Source organism: Apodemus sylvaticus, chromosome 19, assembly GCF_947179515.1.
Source record: "Apodemus sylvaticus chromosome 19, mApoSyl1.1, whole genome shotgun sequence".
Classification (NCBI taxonomy): Eukaryota; Metazoa; Chordata; class Mammalia; order Rodentia; family Muridae; genus Apodemus; species Apodemus sylvaticus.
Window position 1 is genome coordinate 56161439 of NC_067490.1, and position 13877 is coordinate 56175315.

At 39.2% G+C, this 13877-nt stretch overlaps 1 pseudogene; it reads right to left on the minus strand.

Annotated features, from left to right (window-relative positions):
* Positions 1-7856: 7856 nt before the first annotated feature.
* On the minus strand, positions 7857-13689 carry LOC127669151 (40S ribosomal protein S15-like; annotated as a pseudogene).
* Positions 13690-13877: the final 188 nt, after the last annotated feature.

A 13877-nucleotide genomic window follows, 5' to 3' on the forward strand; every position in this document is an offset into this window, starting at 1 on the left:
GGTGGCTCATGTCTGAAATCCTAGAACTGGAGAGGGTAAGGCAGACAGGAAGATAGGAAAGACTTCAAGAACAATCTAGGCTACATGGTGTTTTGTTTGTTTGTTTGTTTGTTTTTGGTTTTTTGTTTGTTTGTTTTTTTGAAACAACAAACGGGGTTTCTCTGTATAGCCCTGGCTGTCCTGGAGCTTACTCTGTAGACCAGGCTGGCCTTGATCTCAGAAATTCGCCTGCCTCTGCCTCCCAGAGAGCTGGAATTACAGGCGTGCGCTGCCGCCACCACCACCACAGGGCTCTACATAGTGTTTCTAAAAGTCACTTTTATAGGTGGGAAATTTTGCTCAGTTGTTAAAGAGTACTAGCTGCTCTTGCAGAGGACCCAGGTTCTGTTCCTACCACCCACATGGGCTGCACACAATCATTTAATGCAAGCAAACCAAACACTTGTAAATATCAAGTAAATTTTTAAAGGGTTCTGGGGGCTGGAAAAGTAGTTCATCAATTAAGAGTCCAGGCTACTCCTCCTGAGGACCCAGGTTTGATTGCCAGCACCCACTTGACAGTTCAGAACCATCTCCAATCCCAGACGATCTGAGCCTTCTTCAGGCCTCAGCAGCACCAGACATGCCTATGGTACACGTACATGCAGGCACCTACACACCAGAGCACAATTTTGTTTCGACACCTTTTGCTTTGTTTCAAGACAGGATGTCTCTGTGTAACCCTGGCATTCCTAATACTCACTCTGTAGATCAAGCTGGCTTCAAACTCAGATTTTCCTGCCTCTGCCTTCTGAGTGCTAGGATTAAGACATGTGCCACAACCACCCAATTTATTTGGGTCCTTATGGCAGGTTAGGTATACAGCTTTCTGTCTTCTGGGGAAGAGGGGAGTTTAAGAGACTCCAAAACATGATACTTAAATTGTTGCCACAAGAGAGAAATAACAGGAAAGCAATAAGCAAGTGGTTTTCAAAAACTATCTTTTGGTCTCTCCACCAAAAGCATGTGGACTGTGATTGTTTCGAACAGATATTTATGTTAAACTAATAGAAATTCATGAAGCTTTCCATATTTTTACGGATTTGTATTCAGCTATAATGAAAAATGAAATTATGGATTTCACAGGAAAAATAGAGAAAATTAAAGTATATTGAGTTAACCCAGACACAGAAAGATAAATAGTACACTTTCATATGTAAATCTTAGTTTCTAGTTGTTAAATATGTGAATTTAAATGAAAGCAAGATGAGAGGCAATAGGAAACAGATATGAAAGCAGATGGACTGATGGGAATAGACAGGTTGATAGCGATATGGGTAAGAATCAGCCAAAACTAAGTATATATTAAAATTGCTGTAAGGAAACCTATTACTTTAGAAGCTAATTTTTAAATTAATACTTTTAAAACAGTATGTCACAGATCATATTGGTGCCAGTAGAGCCCAGAAGAGGGCAGCAGGTCTCTTTGAACAGGAGTTACAGACAGTTGTAAGCCTCCCTCCCCTACCATGGGTACTGGAAATGTGGAGTCCTCTATGTAAGTACCTTTAACTATTGAGTCATTTCTCCCATCCTTTTTAAGTAATATTTTCTTAAACATGTGGACAATATTGATAAAAGTAAATGGTTTTCAGACTGCAGTCTTTATCCAAACACATCCACATATCTCTAGACTACAAAAAATAATTGGTATACAAGAATATGGATTAGTTTAAGCCTTTGGCCAATTCTTTGGGGGGGGGAAGTGGGGGAGGAAAAGAGGGAGGGATGGAGGGATAAAAAGAAAAGAAAAGCTAAACTCATCTTGGCAAAGCTGAATATGGCAGCAAATCTCAAACTGGGGTAGTGGTGGTACACGCCTGTAATCCCAGCACTCTGGGAGGCAGAGGCAGGCAGATTTCTGAGTTTGAGGCCAGTCTGGTCTACAGAGTGAGTTCCAGGACAGCCAGGGCTATACAGAGAAGAAACCCTGTCTCAAAAAAACCAAAACTAAAACAAAACAAAACAAAACAAAACAAAAAACAAAAAACAAAAAAACAAAACCAAAACCAAAAACAAAAAAAAAAAAAGAACGAAATCTCAAACTGCATTTACTGCCAAGGATCTATAAAGCAGTTATATATTATCTAACTGACCTACTTAAAGTAAACTTAGGGTAAACATCTTCTTGAAATGAAGTCTTAGGATACTTAGGTATCACTTAGTAACAAAGGATACTTTCAAGAGCTTAGTGTTCTGCATTGGCTGGTGATCCATCTCCACAACCTAAGTGTGCCAGACCACTTTTAAGTATCCCCAAGCAAGGGTTGGGACAGGATTTTGCTTTTATTCTCCTGGAAAAAATAAAAACAAACCCCTGCCCAACTCGCACTTGTGTGTGTGTGTGTGTGTGTGTGTGTGTGTGTGTAGCAGAGAAAAACAAAACATCCAGCTGATGTTCCTTTTCAACTAGTGTCCCAAAAGGAAAAACTTTCTCCTCCACACTGTCTTAAATACCCTTCAACGCAAAGACCCTCCTTCCTGCTTACTTATGTTCACTGCCTGTGGGCTGATTACTTGCTCACTGCCTCTTGACCTCGCACTGACTTTGGTTCTTGGAGTAAAGGAGTGTGATAGTGCTGAGATACACCACCACAAAGTCTTTTCAGTAAATATCAAAGTCTTTGGGGATTCACAGTATGATCAAATATCCTGCAACGCTCAAGTGCTGTGGGCCATTTCAACTTTACTGTTTTGTCTCACCCCTAGATGCCACAGCAATAGTTTACCCAACTCTCTCTACTATACTATTTTATAGCAATTACAAAGATTGACTGCCTTCTTTACTAAACAAAAGCATTTTTACTAGTGTCTAATAAACCCAATATTTAAAGACAATTCAAATAAGAAAACTACTTTGAAAAAGAACTAATTCTTAGGACAATTTTCTAATTGTCATTCTAGTAATAAAGGACAGATAGGCAAGTAGACAGATGTTCAATATAATATAAAGATAACTAATTTAGAAAACTCTCAATGGAGTTAAATTTTACCTAAAAGTAGGCTGGAAAAAAGGCTCAGTGGTTAAGAGTACATGCTGCTCTTCGAGAACCTGTGTTTAGTTCCCAGCACCCTTGTAAGGTGGTAATTCCACCAATTTCAGCTAAAGAGGATCAGACACTCTCTTCTGGCCTCTGCAGGTATGTATACCTGGCAAACACATATATATGAGTACACATAAATACATTTTATACACATACACACAAATAAAAACAGCTGGAGGGAGGATGTGGGGGTGGCACACTCCTTTAATCCCAGTGATAGGGAAGCAGAGTCAGATGCATTTCTGTGACTTAAGGCCAGTCTGGTGTACAGAGATAGCTCCTGGACAGTCAGGTTTACACAAACAAACCCTGTCTTGAAAAAAACAAAAACAAAAACAGTAATAGCTAGAAGTGGTGGCATACACCTTTAATCCTGACAATTGGGAAGAAGCGGGATCTCTGACTTTGAGGTCAGCATGGTCTACAAAAGAAAGTTCCAGGACAGCCAGGCTACACAGAAACCCTGTCTTGAAAACCAAAATAGATAAAAATATGAAAAAGCTGGAGATGCTTTAGCTGTTGGCAGCACTTGCTGTTTTTACAAAGGAACCCAGACTGGTTCCCAGGACTAACATGGTGGCTTTTAGGACATCTGCAACTTCAGTTCTAAGGGATCCAATGCCTTCTGACCTCTGCTAGCACCAGGTATGAATGTAGCACATAAAACATATGTGGAGCCGGGCAGTAGTGGCGCACGTCTTTAATCCCAGCACTTGGGAGGCAGAGGCAGACGGATTTTTGGGCCAGCCTGGTCTACAGAGTGAGTTCCAGGACAGCCAGGGCTACACAGAGAAACCCTGCCTCAGAAAAAAAACAAAACAAAACAAAAACAAAAACAAAAAACAAAAACAAAAAACCCATACATGGAGGCAAAACCACACATTAACACTCACACACATTGGGCTGGGGAGATGGCTAAGATTTAAGAGCACTGTCTGCTCTTCCACAGGACCTGACTTCAATTCCCAGCACCCACAAGGCAGTTTGAAACTGTCTATAACTCCAGTTCCAAGGATCCAACACCCTTACACAAACATACATGCAGGCAAAACATCAACACACATAAAATAAAAAATAAACACACATTAAACAAACAAATCAAAAACATTATAATAAAAATAAATCTTCTTTGAAAATTTTATCTATAACATTTTGAAGTAATAAAGGATTCATAGAATATTTCACTTTGGGCATTGTTAATTCTCTAATTTAAACTATTTATAAAAATATGCACCCAGGGACTGAAGAAACCATTTAATTAAATTAGAGGATCAATGTTATCTACTCAAACCACTATAAAATAACCACATTATCTTCAGAGTATTGTCTTACCCTTCCTACAGAAAAAAAATAACTTTTTATCTAGCTCATTTTAAAAATGAAATTATGAAAGAACCATTTTAAAGGAAACCAGTCAGAATACCTCCCTTTTTGCTCCAATGTTATTTATTACTTGACCCATAGGGTCTATACTGTAATTTAAAAAAGACAATAGTCGAGTGGGGGGGGGCTAGAAAAGGGGAAATCATTTGAAATGTAAATAAATTATATCGAATAAAAAAAAAGAATGAAAAAAAAAAGAATCTATAAAAAAAAAAAAAAAGACAATAGTCTCCAAGGGCCCCCTGGAATGATACACACAGTAAGTGAAAAGTATTCTAGTTGGAGGAAGGCTGAGAAGAAAAGGGAGTATACCAATCAAGACGGAGATGGGTAGGGCATATGTTTCAGGTATTTTGGCTTTTGATTGTTGTTGTTTCCCCTGTTTTCATTTTTATACAGAGTTTCCTAGCTGTCCTAACATGCCATATGTGCCTGGCAGAGTTTGATCTCTAGACCCATAGTAGAAGAAATGAACACATGTAAGCTTATATTTAAGCGTATGTGTATGTGCCCTTACACACACATTCATACCCACACCATATACACAATAAACAAAACTTTTAATAAGAAATTAGAAATGAGGACTGGGGTGATTGCAGAGTATGTAAAAGTGCTTTTTTTCTGCCAACTCAAGGAACTAAGTGCAATAAATTAAAAAAAAAAGCAGGGCATGGCCATGTATGCTTGTAACCCACACATAGAGAAAAGACAGAAACAAGCACATATTAATGGAGCTCACTAGCCTAGCTGAGACCTTAATCTTCAGGTTTAGTAAGAGACCCTGTCTCAAGGGCTGATACATAAACCAGACAGCGATAAAGAAAATGCCTGATGAGTCTCCTATGCTGCACGGGCCTGTACCTCCATGCACATATTACATATGCAAGTACAGGCATACAAATGAGTGGTAGGGATGGGGAGGGGGGAGGGAGACAAAAGGAAAGGGGAAGGGAAAAAAGAAAAAGGGAAGAAAGCAAATTTAAAACGATTGCCAAAATGAAAAATTAAATGGTCAGTCTAAATAATAACACAGGCATAGATGAAAACCAAGCTACTAATCTGGAAAATAAAGGGGAGGATGAAGTGGAAATATCTGGTTTCTTTAACAACTCAGTTGTGTCGTGTTTTTTTTTTCTGCAAGCTGTCATGTGAGAGAACATGCATGTGCTGTTTTGCTGAAAACAGACACTTCAGAGGGTACATGATGTTTAGAAAGGTCATAAATAGAACCCCACAATGAGGACACTCTTGCACTGCTACATGCCCGCAATGCTTTCCCGGTCTTAGAAACACACAAAAGAACTTCTCGTGGTATTCCAGCTCATTCTGGCCACTTTCCTGACTTGTGCCATTCGGCAGAGTCTTGCTGTTTCTGCTGGATCATGCTGCCACTACTGATTCATGTTTGGTACCTGCTATTGAAATGGACTGCTGATATCCTAACATCGAAGAATGGAATCGTCACAAGGAATTACTTCTGAACAGTCCACAACACCCTTTCCTATTATCCTATTTTCCCCATCCCCTGGTTGATGGGTTAGAAGAAAGGTTGAAACATTTAAGAACCCTAGATAAAGTAGATTTTGAAAAATCTAAGCCTTCAGAAGGAAGTCTATATGGGTAAAAAGAGCAACATTTAAATTTTGTCAAGCCTTCACAATCATGTGACCCAACTCTTCAATCCCTGGAAAACTGTCAACACACAGTTTATCCCAAAGTATAAAATAAAATATCAGGCTGTGAGGTAGTCACACCTGCCTTTAATCCCAGCACTCAGGAGGCAGAGACAGGCAGATCTCTGTGAGTTTGAGAACAGCCTGGCCTACAGCAAGGCTGTTACAAAAACTCTGTCTTGAGATAGATAGATAGATAGATAGATAGATAGATAGATAGATAGATAGACAGACAGAGAGACAGACAGAAATATACAAACTCAGAATATAAGTATGTATATTCCACTTAGTTCCAACTAGGTGGAAGAAAAGATAGAAGTCTTCCCTTATAAAATTCTAGGAGTTAGCAGATATCCCTCTTCCCAAGTGGAGCTTCATAGTGTTTCCAGTATGTGAGTACAGAGAAAACTGAGTGGGACAAGGTGACACAGAGCTATAGTCTCAGCAGTTGGATGGCTGGGGCAGAAATAGCACAAGTTTTGAAGGCAACATGGAATATAAACAAGTCCCAGATCAGGATTGCCTATATAGACAGACCCATTTCAAAAATCAAAGAAGGGAACATGATGGTGGTGGCACACACACCTTTAATACCAGCACTTAGGAGGCAGAGGTAGGCTGATCTCAAAGTCAGTCTGATCTACAGGGCAATTCCAAAACAGCCAGGGTTACACAGAGAAACCCTGTCACAAAAACAAAACAAAACATCAAAACTTTAAATTCAGTCTCTTTAAAATATCCAAAACTCCCTCTAAAACTTCAAAATGCCTCAACTGTAGGCTCACATAAAAATAAAAAAATAAGTTACATACTTTAAGAGGTCAGAATCAGGGCAGTTACAAATCAAATCAAAGTTCAAACGTATAAAGAGTCACTGCCTAATGTCTGGGACCCACTGAGGATCCACTACGCTTTAAGGGTCCTTGGCAGCAGCATTTATCCAGCTCTGTCTTCCTCAGGACATGCAGCTTTTCTTGTAGGCTCAGACTGGCTCCACTTCATAGCTGCTGCTATCCTGGTCATCTCACAGTACAGGCATCTCCAAAATGTTGGCATGTCCACTACAACTGTGCTGCACTGTCACCAATACCCTCATAGTTTTTTTCTTCAGGGACTCGAACCCTGCCACATAGTGTGAAACCTCAATTTCTCTCCATGATCTATCTCTACAATCCTAGGTATTCTGAGGATGTATCTAGCTCCCACTACGACTGAGTGCCAGATCTGCCAGCAGCAGAAACAAACACTAAGTCCAATGTGACACTATTCCCCTGGGTGACCAGCCAGCAACTAAGTGGCAGGTTGACTACACTGCACCATTTACATTGTGGAAAGGGCAATGTGTTGTCCTTGCTGAAATACAACATATTCTGGTTTTCAATTTGCCTTCCTGCATATAAAACTTCTGCCAAAACTAAACCCACGGAATTATAGAATATTTTATCCAACACTATGATATTCCACATAGCATTACTTCTGACCAAGAAGCTCACTTCACAGCCAGAGAGGTGCAGGCCATCTCATAAAATTCACTGCTTCTTACTATGTTTGTCACTATCCTGAACAGCTAGACTGTTAAAAAAAAATGGGATGGCCTCTTAAAGACATGCCTATAGGACCAGAGTTCTCCTGAAGGTGATATATGCTTTTACTATATGCATAGTTTTTCTTAAAGTTAGGATTCATGGGTCTAAAATTAAAGTGTAAACCTGTGATGATTCATCTTGGTTATCAACTGATTACATCTGAAATAAAAACACAAATAGCTGGACATGCCTGTGAGGAATTTTTCGTGATCATTTTAAGTGGTAAGATCCACCTTAAATCTTATGCCCCACATAAAAGGACACATAAGGAGTGTTTGTTTTCTGCTTTTTGTCTGCTTGACTTCATTGAACTTCATCTAACCAGTTTTAGACCCATTCCTTCATTGGAATTAAAATACATTCTTCAGGATTCCAACAAAGACTAAAGACCAGCCACTCTCTTGGAATCCTATACTCCAGTACCAGGTTGGAACTGCTGTGACATCTAGTCTCATAAACTGAATAACTACTAGGATTTCTGGCCTTTCCATTAGGAATCAGCCACTGTTGAACTATTTGAATGAATCACCACCTGTAAGCCAGTCTTTCTTTTTTTTTCCCCTCCAGGGACTAAACATGAGTATTTGCCTCAGCCACTTGAGGATGAAGCAGGAGTAGGTGGCACTAATACCAGGCCAGCTGTGCTTAAAAGGCATATAGGTATTGGAGAACTCACACAAGTAGTGGCATGTCAGCTCTGTTTAATTTCCATCTGGTTGAAGGTATAAGCCCACCATGCTGCATACCATCTGGTAGGATGATCATGTTCCTCAGGTAGATCTTCACCACCTCAGGCTTCTCCATGGGTAGCACCTCCTACTTGGTCTTTCTCAAATGCTTGAATAATGTAAGTACTGCTTTCACTGCCTCTAGAAAGCACTGTACAACTGCATCTGCTACTCATAGAACATGCCCAGTAATTGGTCCAGATCCATACCACGGCAGGCAAATTTGCAGAAGATCCACTTCTCCATTTCAGCCATCTTAGTGGCTGCTCAGAAACACTGGCTGCATCTGTACTGTTATCTTGAACTTCCTGTAAGCTATTCTTAATAACAAATGTTAACTACATTCTAGTAGATGATATAGATCATGGAAGAACCTATTTATTCCTAAGAAAGGAAGCATATTGCAAATAGTATCTGCTGTTCAGCTTTACTGAAAACTTATACTCTTCAAAAATAAATAAAGCTGCCAGGCAGGGGTGGCACACGCCTGTAATCCCAGCACTTGGGAGGCAGAGGCAGGCGGATTTCTGAGGTCGAGGCCAGCCTGGTCTACAGAGTGAGTTCCAGGACTGCCAGGGCTATAGAGATAAACCCTGTCTTGAAAAAACCAAAAATATAAATAAATGAATGAATAAATAAAGCTAATAAAAATTAAGACAGGACTTGCTGATGTGGTGCACATCTTTAATCCCAGCAATCAAGAAGCAGAGAGACAGGTAGATTTCTTTCCTGATATACATGGTGAGCTGTAGGCCAGCTAAGGCTATATAGTGAGGACCTGTCCCAAAAAGTAATAAAGCAACCATATATGTGGGTACAGACAAAAAAGAAATGAAAGAAGAGTCTTAAAATTTTTGCATATATATTAACAGCTGCACTAATCACAAGAAAAGAAGTGGAAAGAAGCCAGGGCATAATAGCACATGTCTTTAATCCCAGCACTCAGGAGACAGAGGCAGGTGAGTCTGTAAGTTCAAGGCCAGCCGGATTACAAAGCAAGTTCCAAAACAGTCAAGGCTACACAGAGAAAGCCTGTTTGGAAAAGGCCAAAAACAAAAACAGGAAACAAAATGTAGACTAGGAGCCAGCTAGATGGCTAAATGGACATCAGTTTGATACTAAAGACTAGCATAGTAGGAGAAAAGAGACTCCATCCAGCAAATTGCCCCTCTGACCCCCACAAGCATACCATGACATATGTGCCCAAACACACACAAACAAAAATTTAATTTAAAATTAAAGGTTTAAAATGGCTACAATAAGAGGCTGGGGAGATGGCTCAGAGGTTAACAGCACTGACTACTCTTCCAGAGCTCCTGAGTTCAATTCCCAGCAACCACATGGTGGCTCACAACCATTTGTATATGGGATCCCAAGCCCTCTTCTAGTGTCTGAAGCCAGGGACAGTATACTCATAAACATAAATTTAAATGGCTACAAGAATAAACATGTTTTGACAATCAAAGAAACAAAAATATCTTCTGTGTAGTAGCACAAGCCTATAACCCTAGCACATGGGAAGCAGAAACAGGAGGATCAGAGGTTCAAGGTCATCCTTGGCTACCATAGACTGGGAAGGAGAGAAAGAAAAGAACTACAAAAGATTTTCTATGATTGCACCACTCCATATTCCCACCAATAATATATAAAAGATTTTCTTAGTATCTTTGCCAACAACTGGTGACTATGTCTACTCACATCTTATTTTTAGCTATTCTAATAGTTAACATAGTAATACATTATTGTGCTTTCAATTTGTATTTTCCCTAATGTCTACTGACTAATGACTACTGATACCAAACATCTTTTCATTTGCTTATGTGCCATCTGTGTACCCATCCTTCTTTAGTGAAAGGTCTGTCTTTTGTTTGTTTCCTAAGTGACTGGTTTTTACTGTATAGTTCAGTTTCTTACACATTGGCTTTTGCCAAACATATCTTACAAAGACAGTGGTTCTCAACCTTCTTAATGCTGTGACCCTTTAATACAGTTCCTCCTATTGTAACCTCCAACCATAAAATTATTTTCATTGCCACTTCATAACTGTAATTTTGCTACTGTTATACTATGCTTTCTGGTGGTCTTCAGTGACCCTGTGAAAGGGTAGCTTGAGCCACCCAACCCCCAAAAGTTGAGAACTGATACTCTAGGACTACAGAGGATCACTGGATAAAAACATTTGTCATATAAGCCTGATGACCTAAGTGTGATATCTGAATCCAACACAAAGATGGAAAGGAAAACAAAGACTCTAGAAAGTTGTCCTTTAACTCTCATATACATGACTTGGCATGCATCAACCCACAAACACATATCATATATAATAAAAAAAGTCATTCCAATTCATAACTAGTGTTTGTGTATATGTAGTATTATCTGTAGGTGGTGGTTATGTGAATGAAATGCATGAGGGTTTGTGGACTCATACCTTCACATGCTTAGGGTACAAAAGGATGCCAAGAGCCTTTCTCTTGAGACTGGGTCTCTCACTGAACCTCAACTAAAGCTCCCTGTTTTCACCTGGCTAGAAGGGCTAGCCAAGGAACTCCAGGGATCCAGATATAAGCTTGTCTCCATCCACATCTATGCTTGTATTAACAGACATTTGCAGCTATAGGCTCTTGCATGGGTGCTAGGAGCTTGAACTCATACCTAAACATCAAGCATTCTTACTGAGAGCCATCTTTCTCAACCTTGTAGTCTATCTTCTCATCTCCCTAAAAGTTTTCATACACCCAAAGGTTTTAGTTTTGATAATGTCTAATGTATCAATATTTTCTTCTATGGATTATGCTTTCATTCTAGTAATAATTAAGGGATCCTTAATTCACAAACATGTGGAAATATCACAAAATATAATATGTATTATTTTAAGTAAGCTACATATAGAACTATTAGTATTGCTTTATAGTAAATATATTAATGTGCTAATAATTATCTAAAAGCCACAGTTTAGTTCTACACTTAAACATATCAACCAGTATTTAAGATTTAGAACAGGTTATATAGTATGGTGGCATATGCCTTTAATTTAAGTCCAGCACTCTGAAGGTACAGGCAAGTGTTTCTCTGTAAGTTTGAGTACCTCTATACAACAAGCATCAAGCTAGCCAAACCTACATAGTAAGACCCTGTCTCAAAAACCAAAAAGAAAGAAATAGAAGTGAGGTCATCCATTTTAAAGACTAATGCAGAAAGTATACTTTGTTCTATAATATTTTATTTACATTTAAAAAAATTAAATTGTTATTTATAAATACCTAAATTTCCTATTATTGAAACGATTCACTATGTAACTATTGCTTAAAAACTGTTTTAATCCTTAACACTAAGAAAGCTCACTTATAGCCCGTGGTGCATGCCTTTAATCCTAGTTCTTAGGAGGCAGAGGCAGGCGGATTTCTGAGTTCAAGGCCAGCCTGGTCTACAGAGTGAGTTCCGGGACAGCCAGGGCTACACAGAGAAATCTTGTCTCAAGGAAAAAAAAAAAGGAAGAAAGTTAGTTCACTCATGGACAGAAAATGGCTCTTAAACTAGGTCATACTAGCCACTCAAGAAAACACACACAGTATAACACATCTGCCATACAAACTGCACGCCGTAAGAAGTTCATTAAAAGAACACACAACAAGGGACTGATTATCATGAAAACAAATGTAATACATGAGGCTGAAATATAATACAGCAATGGGGTATTACTGCACACCCATGCCAAGATGTGCTCTTGAGAAATTACTACATGCAAGAGGTCAGGTGTGAGGAGGTTTACTGGGAGACGGCAGAGGGGTGAGGACCTGCAGACTGGGTAGAGGCAGACAAGAGCAGAGCCATGAGGGCAGATAAGGGAAGAGGGGGCCAGAGGACAGAAAACACTGGCAGAACTAAACTGTACCATACAACACCAGGATTACCAAACGCTGACACGTCTCTAGCTTCAGTTTTAGGGACTAACTAGTAAGCTCATTATTAGATTAAAAGAGGCACAAAGACAAATTTTTCTAGCCACAACTTAGGCTATCACTGCATTATATTTCATAAATTAATACAATATTTACAGTGCTTTCGGTAATTATGCATGTTTATATCAAAGATTATTATATGAAGCATTAAATACCCTATCAAAGTCAAATTAGCTTTTGTAAGATTTATAAGAATCTTTAACACTTAAAACATATTTTATCCACACACATGACTCTTTAGTTTTTGAAATGACCTTTGATTTGGTTTCTCTTTCTGAAATTTGTATTAATGACATATTATAGACATGAAATATGGCTAAAGACACACAGAAGTTGTCAGCTAAGTCATAGGAGTAAAAAAGAAAATTTAAATGTTTTAGGGGCATATGGAAAAGGCCCTGAGAATAAATTACTAATTCTGCGAACAGAAGAGTTTTGCTTTCAAATTTGCTCCAGGCAGGTGTGAGGGTTTTCAATGGTGTATTCATTACAAGCCCAGAACTGCCATGTTTCTCTTAAATTCTCCTTAAGTAGCTTATTTGCCAGTCCTGAAGACTTTATCACTTAAGAGTCAGAGAAATTCCTATTAGAAAATTACTGTTTCCAAGAAACTCTGAATCTATACACCTACTTTTAAAAGCAAATGACTTGAGAATTCTGCTAATGTGTATGTCACAGTCATTAATGTAACTGAATAAGAATGTCCCCACAGACTCAGATATTTGGACACTTAGCTGGTGGTGCTCCTTGGAAGGGATTAACAGATGCAGCCTTGCTGGAGGAAGTGGATCCCCAGAGGTCAGTTTTGAGAGGTTAAAGACTGTTGCCATATTCAGTCTGCTTTCTCTGCTTCACACTTTGTGCCTGCAGATGTGAGCTCTCTGCATTCTACTCCAGCTGCCATGCCTGCTGCTTACTGCATTGCTGCCCATCATGATGTCTATTAAACTATAAGCAAAGTTACTTTCTCATGGGAAAGGGAGCAGGAAGGTCGCTTCCTCAGGTTTGCAGCTTGCTTGGGAGAACATCAGGTTCTCTGCATGAGGAAGTGTCTCCTCTGTCTTGGTCGGCTGAGAATGACAAAGACCCTAGGTTGCCTGGAAACTAGCAAGCTGGGAACAATCTCCTCATGCCATTTCTCTACAGATAATAAAATATATCTTCAAATTTGAAGCCAGGGATGGGGTATTACACCTATAATTTCAGTGTCTGGGAGGTAGAATGAGGAGAATCAGGAGTTCAAGGACAGCTTCATTTGCATAATGAGCTCAGGACCAGGCTAGACTATAGAAACAGTATCTGTTCTGAATGAATACATACATACATACATACATACATACATATATACATAAAAATTAAAAATAGTAATTCATTTGATTGCTCATTTAAGAACACCTATGCTCACCAAGGTTTCTGCTGTGAAAAGCCAGTGAGAAAATCCTTATTGATGGTGTAATAAGGAGGG